Source organism: Cornus florida, unplaced genomic scaffold, assembly GCF_030987335.1.
Source record: "Cornus florida cultivar Cherokee Brave unplaced genomic scaffold, ASM3098733v1 CherokeeBrave_3.0.0_Hap2_Chr04, whole genome shotgun sequence".
Taxonomy (NCBI): domain Eukaryota; kingdom Viridiplantae; phylum Streptophyta; class Magnoliopsida; order Cornales; family Cornaceae; genus Cornus; species Cornus florida.
In genome coordinates this window covers 47,225,119-47,237,635 of record NW_026775574.1, presented here as the reverse complement: position 1 = coordinate 47,237,635, position 12,517 = coordinate 47,225,119, and the positions used below count along the sequence as shown (strand labels likewise).

The window sequence follows — 12,517 nt, the reverse complement described above, 5'->3', positions numbered from 1 at the left end:
CTCTAGTAGGGTCCAAGCCTTATCTGCATTCTTGGACATGAACATCCCACCACAAGAAGAGTCAACCATGAATCTATGGGGTTCGGTTAAGCCAGCATAGAAAGCTTGCACTAATTGCCATTTTGGAATCAAATGATGCGGACATTTTCTAAGAAGGTCTTGTAGCCTTTCCCAAGTCTCGTAGAGTTGTTCTCCATCCGTTTGAGAAAAGCTAAGAATGGAACGCCTCATTTGGTTGGTTTTACTCACCGGATAATACTTCTTAAGGAATTCTTGCTGTAATTGAGCCCAAGAAGTGATGGAATTTGGAGTGAGTGAGTTTAACCAATACTTTGCCCTATCTTTTAAAGAAAATGGAAAAAGAGGCAGATGGAGTGCATTCTCAGGAAAACCTCTCAACCGGATGGTCGAACAGATTTCAAGGAATTTATCAAGATGCTTATACGGATCTTCATTATCAAGGCCATGGAAAGATGGAAGCATTTGAATGGTACTTGATTTGATCTCATATTGAGCCGCATCAATGTTTGGCATCACTATGCATGAAGGTGAAGCATATGTAGTAGGGATGAAATGGTCCTTGAGAGTCATTGGCTCTTCATTTGGAATTTCGGCCCTAATTCCCTCATTTCTAACATCTCCTACATTTTCAGCCATTGTGTTAAATTCAGTTTCAAGCTCTCTTACGCTAGAAGATTCCCTAAGGTTTCGTCTAAGCGTTCTTTCAAGTGAATTTATGTCAACTGGCGAGTCAAAAGTTGGTAGGGAGAGCGATCTACGACCAAACATCAACAATATATAATGCTATCAATGCTACTATTCATCATTCCCAACTCCACATACGATGTTCTTATTCTCCTCAATTATCAAGATAGAATTTAAATGGCCACGACAAGGACCGATGCTTGTACAGAAAATTTAAACAAGATAATAGCCTCAACCAGGGCTTTAAAACTAAATTATCACTAAGGTTAACACATGCACAATATATTACAAATTCGAAACTAGAAGGTCAAGAAACTTACCTGGAGTCCCTTAGACTTACAAATTTGCTAGCAAACCCTCAGTGAGCCCCGAGTTCCTAGAATCTCACAAACACTTAAAATACAAAGATGGTCAAACTACACAAGAAATATTCATAATTCATGATATTAACAATCACACTCAAATTAACCTAAAAACTTCGGTTGCTAAACCGTTTGCAGTCCCTGGCAACGGCGCCAAAAATTGATCGGTTGAGTCGATTACAATTATAAATCAACATTCGCAATAGCACGAATCATTGTAAAATAGGGCTATTGGTCGGGTAAGTCGAACCACTGGGACTGCGCTAATCTATGGTAACCTAAGTGTCTAGAGTCTTTTTAGAATGATAGAGGTGTTCATAGAGGATTTGTTGGTTGTCACTTAAGCTATGAAATTAAAGTGCATAAAGTAAAAGTTTGCAAGAGTTGAAGGGAGATGAAATACAAGTAAAGAGGACTAGGGAAGTGAATCCGCCTCCATCCCTATACACATGCTAGATTAGAGCTAAATTGGGGGAAAAACAATATATACTATGGTCATGATACATAGTAACACTTGGTTGCTATAATATCCTCAAGAAGTTCATTAAATCTGAAGCAAGCATAATCCATCAAAGGTTAACATGTTTAGACTACCTAACTAAGGTGTAGCTTAACCACATTTACTTAAATGAAAGACTATCAAGCCCTAGATAAAATGATGAAGCACATGAAGGTAAGAAATAAGCACAAATCATCAAAGGTTTCACCTAAGCAATGATCTATCAAAGTCCTTATCAACATGCCATTAAACCATTTCATGATCTCACTACCATTGTCACCATGAGAGTGCAAGCAACATGATTAAAAGAATAAACCATCAAAGATAGATAATTAACTCAACATTAATCATTTAAATACATGAAGATCCATTACAAAAGGCAAAATGCTCTAGACCATGAAAAGACCAAAGAATATACATTGTCATCCCCAAAATATAGCCTAAATTAGAACATGCTTACAAGGGAGAGGCCTCATCACCTCCCTAGATGGAGGTTTAGTTACCCATGGAAACTTTAGAAGAAGGAAGAAGCTTGGTTGCAACCTCCATTTTCGAGCTCCCTTTTCTTGGCTTCAAGAACTCTATCTTTTTCCTCCTCTTTCTCTCTCCACAAATCTTGCAAAGATGAGATATGATCTTGTTTGTGTGGTTCCCCTCCTTTGTAGACATTCCTCTCCACCAAACAAGGCACAAAAAACCACCAAAAGATATCTCCAACCAACCCATAAAGATGGAAATCAGAGATGAGGGAAACAAGGTGCAAGTGGGCTGAAGTGATGGTTCCCAGAGAGTAATCTGCCCATAGTTCGAGCGCTCGAACTAAGCACTTCGAGCACTCGAACTAGCACTTCGAGCGCTCGAAGTTAGACCAGTAAACTCCTTCCTCTTGACCTGCTTTGCACTACTTTGGTAGAACAGCCATAACTTTCTACTTCGAACTCCAAATGACAAACTGTTTGAAGATTTGGAAAGTTAATTCGAAGCTCTAAATATGTCATGTTTTAATGGAAGTCCAGTTCTTGAGTTTGATCAGTCAAAAATGGCAAGCAAAGTTAGATTTCACTGCTGCCAGAACTTAGCCTTGAGCACATTGCTATTCAAAGATTGAATAAAACACCATTTTTGCTCCTTTTTGGCCAATGAACCTGAAACTATATAAAAACGTGCAAATAAAGATAATTTATAAAGAATAATCAAATAATGGATTTAACTAATGTAGCTAAGGGCGCTTAAATATGCAATATTCGGCGCTTATCAGTAACTTTATGTTACTCACCCCTATGATACTGGGGCATATTTTAGGTACAAGAACCAAGGTTGCGATTCTCGTAATGCTTGGATGATTAGTGGACTTGAAGATTTTCATTTCTTGTAAAGGTTGGCTTGAAAAGCCATTTGTAGCCTTATATGTCAAAATATGTATATTTGAATTTAAACATGTAATGTGTACACGAGTACACTCTTTTCAATGTATTTGAAACGTATAAGATGAGGCCGGAGGCTAATGACATGTATTTGTATCCTATGTAGTTTTGATTTCATGAAATATTATGAAAATATTGAAAAATGTTAAGTTATTGTCTCACTATGTTTGCATCGGGTGTGGGAATTCCGTTTTGATTCTTCCATAGGATCTCATTAATCATGCATGAAGTGCGGCCAAGGGCCAAACGGTAATTTCCAATCATTTGTTAATTTTGGTTTTCAAAATATCCATTTCAAATTCATTTTCGCCTTTTTAGCCGTTGGGGGGTCGGATTTTAACTCCATCATTTTTGGGAGCCACGGACCATTCCCGCACGCTCAAAATCACTTATTACATTTGCATGCATATTCGTTTCAGCCTAGAAATGCATTTGGGGTCAAATGCATGCTTGGTGCAAAGTTGCATTTTTGCCGTTTTGAGCCAAATCTGATCTAAGGGCATTTTTGGATTTTCACATGAAAAATAAAGTTTTCTTTTTGCATGGTTGGCTAGAAAACATGATTTTGAGGGTAGTTTATTCTTTGTGTTTTTTTCAAAAAGGCCCAGAAAGTCCTCAAAATCACATTTCAAACTCAGATTTCTGTTAAACTTTTAGCAGTTCGAGCGCTCTAAATGGGGTTCGAGCACTCTAACTTTAGGCAGAACTCTCAGGGCAATTTTTGAGCACTCAAAGCCCTTGCTCAAGCGCTCAAGGTATTGTTCACGGGTGTATGTGTGTCTTGGTTCAACAATGCACCTCCAACTTCAAATCATCATATCTTCTTCGTTTAACTCCGAATTGGTCCATTCTTGAGTCTAAATTAATTGCGTTGAAATAAGCTTTCCAATGGTCCTAATTAGAGCTTTAGATTCTTCTTTTGGCTCAAGTTATTCAAGTTTTAGTAAGGTAGTGTCTATTTTTGGTTCGAACCGGGATAGGGTTTCCCTTCCTTTGACTTCAGAACTTGATATTTTTGTCGTTCGGACTCCGAATCAAGTGATTCTTGAGTCTATATTTATTATTTTTTCATTGTCTTTCCAATGGTGGAATGACCATTTTGCCCTTAGGTTCATTCTTATCCGTTTTTAAAACGTTGCTTCCGCATTTTCTTCCTTTGGGTTTCATGACCTTGTTGAGGGTCACATTGGTGTCTTAGAGGAGTGTTGGATCTCTAGAGACCATTATTCTATCTTTTGCTTTCACATTTTCAATCCGTTTTGGGTCATCACAGGACACACTGGGTTGAAAAATCCAGGGTCGTCACATTTTCTGGAAAAACACGAAAAAGAAACCCTCCTCAAAATAATTTTTCCAAGCTGACCATGTTTAAATTTTTTTTATTTTTGACGTGAAATCCCCAAAATGCCCATACAACATACTTTTTCAAATAGTGTAGATGCGCACTGGAAATCAGATTTGACGCGGGGTTTTCGGGTCCGAGATGATATTTTCTGGAACAACACGAAGAAGAAACCCCCCCTAAAATTGTGTTTTTTACCTGACCAGGTAGAAGGAAACAAAAAAAAACACACTACAAAATTTTCGAAATGCCCCTAGATCAGAACCAGACAAGAGGGCAAAAGTTGCTACAATAACTGTCCTGATCTGAGAGTAGAAATGGGCTATTAAACGAATTTTTCTGGAAAAACACGAAAAGAAAACCCCTCTAGAAATCAAATTTAATAGCCAGCGCCGCAAGAGAAAATGAAAAAACACACTGTGAAATGGCCAAAATGCCCCTCCAAGAAATCTGATCAAGAGGGCTAAAAAGCTGCTAAAATGCAAAACCGAAAGCTGAATTTCACGAGAGATTTCCGGTACCAAGACGATATTTTCTGGAAAAACATTAAGAAGAAACCCCCCCCCCCCCCCCCCCAAAATCATGTTTTCCAAGTGACCATGTGGAGATCGGAATTTATTTCTCGAAGAAAAATCCCAAAATGCCCTAAAATCAGATTATACAATAAAAATGTAAAATGAGTCCATAGGATGCTCAAATCACCAAGGATGAGGTTTTTCTTGAAAACGATCATGCACACAAACGTAACTTACCCATTAAGACGTGCCACAATGGTCCACAGCTTAAAAATATCGCCGATGCAAAATTCAACCCCCCCACGGCCAAAAAGGCAAAAATGAACTAGAAATAGGAAATTTAAAAACTAGAATTAACAAATGATTTCAAATTACCATTTGACCCTTGGCCACACTTCATGCATATTAAGTAGGTCCAAATAAATGTGCTCGTGCACACTTTGCATCACCCGATTTGGAAATGAACCCTTAAAGGCTCAAATTTTACTATTTTAGCCCAAAATGCAAAGTATGAAACTAAAATGCAAAAATGAAAACAAAATGGTGATTGGCCCTTGGCCATACCTCATACATATTAAATGAATGCTAGATAATGAATTTCATACTCAATGCACACCCCGGTGCATAAATGACATATTAAAATGCATAGTTTTCATAACATTCCCATTAAGGCAATTTTCAACATTTATAAATATACATGAATTTCAAATATGGTTTGGCCCTTGGCCTCATATCATATACATAAAATGAGAATCAAAAAGTGTGCTTAGGCATACATTACAAGTTTAGAATCAAATATACACATTTGACAAATAAGATTACAAATGGCTTTTCAAGCCAACCTTTACAAGAATGGAACCTTCAAGTCCACAAAGAGTCCAAGCATAATGAGAATCTTGATTCCTATACCTAAAAAATGTCCTAACTACGTGGGTGAGTAATATAAAGCTACTCATAGGAAATGAGCATGCATCGACCTAGCATTTTACAATTTTATCACCTTAAGGTGAAACATGTCAAATGGGCTCATGCCACCTAATGTCTATGTCAAGATGAGACTCAGGGAGTATCCTAAGCTACCCAGATCATTTCTAGCATAAATCACATCATTCATGCAATTCAAACAACATAGAAGCATGCTATACAAAGCAACAAGACATAGATCTTCAAAGCCATTGACTTTGATGAGCGCTGAAAAGTGCACATTTAAACCCCTTAAGCTTAGGTATTCTAGAACCTTTATCTATCTTATTTTTCCACTTTAGATTGATTTTGTATTATTTCCATTTTTAGGTACTTATCCCCAAAATAAGCCAACTCAGCTAAATAAGAGCATAATTGAAGCAATCTTGAGATGAATCAAAGAAAGGAGCAAAGTGGAAGCAGATTGAAGCAAAGTATGGAATTCAGCAGGTTCGATTGATCACAAGTACACTTTGATCGATCAAAAGTTCATTAATCTAGACATTTCAAGATGGATCCAAGCTCTTTTGTCCTTATCCAAAGATCCCACAAAGTTCGATCGATCTAATAATTCTCAGATCGATCGAAAAAATTTCATCTTATCCTATTGTGCCACCCTACCTACCACTTTGGTCTCTTTCCCCAAAATATCTCAGATCTGTCCTTATCCAAAAAGGTGCCGCCATGGGAGGATCTATCCAGCCAAAGTTTGATAGATCTCAGCCAAGTTCGATCGATCTCACCACAAGTTTGATCGATCGAACTTCCCCAAGCCCAAAAAAAGACAAAATCCAGCTCATTAAAAGTTATCTCATATCTAATCATTGGGAGGAATATTGATGTGCAAGCCCAGACTATTAGGGGTGACATTTTAACCTACCTATATAAGGAATATGAGCCCTTCTTGAGAGCATACATACTTAGAAAGACTTTTGACACAATTTTCATATCATATTCTTAGTGAGGAAGAAAAGAAGAGAGGAGGCTAGAGACACAAGCTTGGAGTTCTTCCATCAACCAAGAAGAGGAGCAATTTCTACCATGGAGTTAGCCCTTGAGGGTTGGAACACACCATCCATGAGTGGCTAGGCATCCTCTTGGGGCTAGAGTTAGCCCTAAGCATGCTTTCTACATCTTGATTTATGTATTTTTGAGGGGATTTGTATTGTGATATATGTTTTAACATTTTTATATACATAGATCTTCTTTATTCAATGATTTGTGTGGTTTAATGCTTCCAATTGATCATTTCATTCTATTTATATGTCTATGTATGCTAGAATAGATGTTCATGTGTTTGTCTCTAGATTTTGTATTGTTCATGCATGTCTATGTGTATTGATGCTATAGATCTAGAGATTGTCAAGACATAGTGCTTAATAGAATGCTCTTGTGGTTTATTTGATGGTTTATACTCATTTCTTGATGGATTGTGCCTCTCCCTTAGTTTAATTAGTTTAATTTCATGTCATTAGCTTAATTGTAGTGTAGTTGTAGTTTAGATGTTAAATGGGAGGACAATCCATGCTTATTGTTTGATGTTCCATACTTATGAAAACAAGTAGCATATGTCTCTAACCTTGTGATGTGTTTAGATTATAAGCCTAAAGAAAGGATTAATGGCTTAGTTTAATATATTGTGCTATCCACTATGTTGCTTAGACAATATATACTTAATTAGTCATCCATGCTTGTTGAAATAACCACACACACACACTATTGTTGCAATACATGTTTTCCCCCTCATTAATCATTCATTAAGGGTGTAGTAAAGCTATGCTTAGTGGTGATCTCTAAACCCCAAGATCTCTCTCTCTTATTTTCTCTCTATTATATTTAATTGTTTACTTTAGTTTAAATTGCATCTTAGTATAATTCAATTACCAACCAATCTTTTGATCACTCAACCTACTAACCCTATGCCTTGATTCCACAATCTAATATGACCCACCAATCCCTTGGGATGATCCTTACTCGCCCTAACTATATTTTTAGTGAAAGGTAGTAGTGGCAAATTATAACTGTAAAACTTGGCCACACTCATCTTAGTCCACTTCGCAAGCTTTGGGTGCATCACGACAAGGCACAGCCAAGTTTTTGGCGCCGTTGCCGGGGATTGATTGAAGCCAACGTCGTTTTTGTGGATTCAATTAGGAATTTGTACTCTTTTGATCGTGTCTTTACTTTATTTTCATATTCATTTTGGTTACTTATTATGTTGGTTCTTGTTTGACTAGGTGCATTGAGCTAGAAAGTGAGCAAAGAAGCATTTTAAGCAAGGAGCTAAGCAAAAGCAAGGAAAAAGCTAAAATATAAAAAATTTGCAAGGCTAAAATTGAAAATTGAATTGAAGTGCTAAAGGACCCTTTGTGAGCTCTTTCTTAACTCAATCTCTAGTTAAATCGTCGGCACGCGTGAAGGCTTGTATTTCAATTCTTAGATAAATCATGAGCCCACGTGGAGGCAATTTTATTATTCTTTGCATATTGTTGATAGCATGGGAGTATGGGATCATTGTATGTGGAGGAAGTTTGTTGATTGTTGAATTATTGCGAAGGTGAAGTGATTGTTGATTGTTTGTAACTTGTTTGTGTTTTGCTTGTGTATGCATGGTCGAAGGTCATTAAATCCTACTCTTGTCTCTTTTAATTTGAATTTAGAATCCATTTTTCGTACACCTAGAGGAAGGGGTAATTTTAATCATTCTACTTCTACAATGGAAGTACATAATGAGGACCATGTAGAGGACCTTGGTCACATAGACCAACAAGGTATCCTCCACCCCAATGTGCATCATGATAACATACAAGTACCATTAGGCATGCCAAGGCCATTCATTCACCCACCACAACAACAATGCCAAGTTCCATTGGGAATGCCTAGGCCAATGTTTGCTTCACAACCTCCCATAGTTCAAGGCAATCAAGGTGCCCATGTTGCACCTCTAATTGTTAACCCTCCCCTTGCATTAAGAGATTACTATGTGCCTAATGAATATAATGCACCCGCATGCATTCAATTGCCACCATTTAGAGCACACCACTATAAAATCAAACCACAAACCATTCAAATGCTTCCTAACTATCATGGACTTCCAAGTGAAGAACCTTACAAGCATTTGGATGAGTTTCTTGAAGTATGTTCCACCGTGAGATACACGGACATGCCGAAAGATGTCTTAAGGCTTAAACTTTTTCCATTCACCCTTAAAGACAAAGCAAAATATTGGTTTAACAATCTTGGGCCTTTTTCAATAACTTCTTGGGCAGAAATGCAACAAGAGTTCTTGAAGAAGTACTATCCAGTTTCTAAGACCAATGCCATGAGAACCTCAGATCGAGAGTTTTCACACAGGGATGGGGAAACGTTCCATGAGGCATGGGAAAGATTCAATGAATTACTTAGGAAGTGTCCACATCATGACATGCCCAAATGACAATTAGTTCAATATTTCTTTGAGAGTATCTGATAATTACAAGGGCATGGTTGATGCTTCCATGGGTGGCTCTTACATTGATAAGCATGAGGATGACGTGTGGTGTCTTTATGAGAGCATGAGTGAAAATTCTTTGCATCGAACTTTATCTTCTAAGAATGGTAGGAATTCAAGTGGAAGGAAGAGTGTTGTCTTACATTAAGTTAACCATTCCAATGAAATAGCCGCCGAGATGAAATCCTTATCTCAAAGGTTTGATCAATTATTGATCAACCAAAACTCGGCAAATCAAGTATCTTCCTTCCCTAACTATTCCCATCATGCATCTAATGAATCATGTATGACTTGTTCAAGTGTTTTACATTCTACTTCCAATTGTCCCCATGGACATGTGCAAAATGAAAACCATGAGCAAGCCAATGATATTTTTGCTAATCAAGGAAACAATCCTTATGGCAATCACTATAATTCTAGTTGGAGGAATCACCCAAATTTCTCTTGCAGAAACCAAGGGGAAGGCTCAAACCCTTCCCAAGGTAGTTTTCAAGGAAAGTACATTCCACCTCTAATGCAAGGCCAAGGATCACAAGGATATAGACCATATCAATCACAAGGAAATCAATTTTCTAATTCTCATTTTCCTAATCAACCATCATATTCTTAAGGAAATTCTATGAGTCCCACTTTTGAGGGGAAAGTTTTGACCGCTCTAGGCACCCTAGAGGCGAACACTCAATTGCTTCATTCTCATTCTCAAACCATTGCTAAACTAGAAACCCAAGTAGGGCAAATAGCTAGTCCTTTAAATGCTAAAGAGAAAGGGAAAATGCCTTTGAATGCCTCACCAAAGCAATAATGTGTTGTGGAGACTCATTCCTCATCGAAAAGTCCTATAATAGAGCATGTCAATGCGGTGAATACCTTGAGAAGTGGGAGAATCATTGACAACCAAGTAGGTGTCCAATGAAGAGAGTGAACCGGTGCAACCGAAAGTAGACACCCGTCCCGTTTCACATTTTATTCCTCCTTCATTGCATATGCATGATCATTCAAATGAGAAAGTGTCAAAAAGTGATTTGAAAAGTGAGTTCAAAAATGATTGGAAAAATGAATCAAAGCATGATTTGAAAAATGATTTAAAAAAGTCTTGTGATGATGACGTTTCAAAGAAAGATTTTGAAAATTTTTTTGAGCCAAGAGCTCCATTTTTGGATGCCTTAAAAGGATCCATTTATCTTGACAAGCAAAAGACAAAGACAAATAAAATCATTGATGTGTTTAGGCAAGTGAAAGTTAACCTTCCGCTTTTGGATGCAATCAAGCAAATTCCAGCTTATGCCAAGTTTTTAAAAGATCTTTACACCCAAAAGAGGAAGAACAAAAGCCAAGCACCTAGGAAAGTGGTCTTGACCGAGCAAGTGAGCTCTATTTTGCAACATAACACTCTTCCAAAGTTCAAAGACCCTGGTTCACCTACCACTTCATGCATCATTGGTGACCATGTCATTAATCGGGCTCTATTAGACTTAGGAGCAAGTGTTAATCTTCTTCCATACTCGGTATATGTCAAATTAGGCTTAGGAGACTTGAAACCGACGTTGGTGGTTCTGCAACTTGCCGACCGATCCATCAAAAAGCCTATGGGTATCATTGAGGATGTATTGATTAAGATTAATAAATTCTTCTTCCCCGTTGATTTCATTGTCATTGATACAGAACCGATCCCAAATCCTAAGGGCCAAATTCCCGTTATCCTTGGCCATCCTTTCTTGGCAACCGTGAATGCCAACATTAATTGTAGGATAGGGATAATGAAGATCTCATTTGGACACATGAAGGTGAAGTTGAATATCTTCAATCCAACCCCAAATTCATTTGACAAGCATGAAGAAGTGAATGTTGTAGAGAAATGTCATGCTAATAAATGTGAAGGAATAGAGTCTTTGCTTGAAACCAAAATTTCAAAAGGGTTATCTTCAACCCTGAATTCAAAAAATGTTGTTTCAAAATCTTGTTTTGAAAGAGCATGGAAGCCCAAAGATCACATTAAAAAAGGACCAACAAGTTCCTTTGAGCCTAATCCAATAAGTTCCTTAGGGAACTATTTGTTGGGTGGAGTTCAAAGTACTTATCACCCCATTAAGGAGGGGATGCACTACAAGATGTTTGATCAGGGCCAAAAGAGCCCAACGTCCTGCTAGAGACGTTAAAGACTAGTGCATTTCGTAGGGTGTCACAACCCTATTCCTCCCTCATTTCTATTTTAAATTTCATTTCTTGCGAAGTCTAGATATTTGCTTTAGGTTCATATATATTGCTAGGAACTGTGATTAGGATTGCATGCACTTTCATGTTGAAAATGGATATTTTGTCCCTGTTCAATCGATCTCAAAAGAGGTTCGATCGATCGAACTCCATACCTGCATCCAATCACCTCTCTGTCCAATCGTTCGAAGAAAACCTGCATATTTCTACTCTCTATCTGATCGATCGTAAATTATTTGATCGATCCAGATTCATCTTGGATCAATCTGCAATCTTAACACTTAGAAAAAATTTGAACCTGCATCCATACCTGCATCCAATGACCTCTCTGTCTCATTGTTCAAACATGTCTGCAGGTATTTGCATGTTTGATCGATCGAAGCCTATCTGAGATCGATCTTGGTTTGATCGATCTATGCTCTTTTACTTTGACTTTGACTTTGAATTTGAAATTTATAAAACTTACAAAAATATTTTAAATTTTATTTTCAAAAATTCCAAAAAGATTTTATTTTTACTTTATTTCAAAAATTTGCAAAATCCAAAAATATTTTTAATTAAAATATATATATATATATATATACATTTTTATTTTTGTTTTATTATTTTTGAAAAATTCCAAAAAGATTTTATTTTATTTTATTTTTCAAAATCCAAAAATATTTTTAAATTTTCATTTTTAATTTTTAATTCAGAAAAATCTAAAAGTATCAAAAATAATTGTCATTTAAGAGGAGAGATCGATTCTAGTTCGATCGATCTAAGGATTCAATTCGATTGATCGAACTGAAAAGGAAATGTTTTTAAAAATCGAACCTAGGGTCATTCGATCGATTTCAAAGACATCGATCTAAGACCCATCCCTTCTCTCGCCATTGCAAACCCTCTCTACCATCTTCGGCAAACCCTCCGGCAAGCTTCCTGAGCTTTGATTTCCTCTCCCTCATCTCAGATCTCGTGTCTCTCTCTCCCGATTTTCTATTCTTCTTGTTTTTGGTAAGTTTCC

At 37.1% G+C, this 12,517-nt stretch overlaps 1 pseudogene; it reads right to left on the bottom strand.

Moving 5' to 3' along the window:
• Positions 1-9,137: 9,137 nt before the first annotated feature.
• Positions 9,138-9,236, bottom strand: LOC132305640 (small nucleolar RNA R71; annotated as a pseudogene).
• Between the last annotated feature and the right edge of the window lie 3,281 nt (positions 9,237-12,517).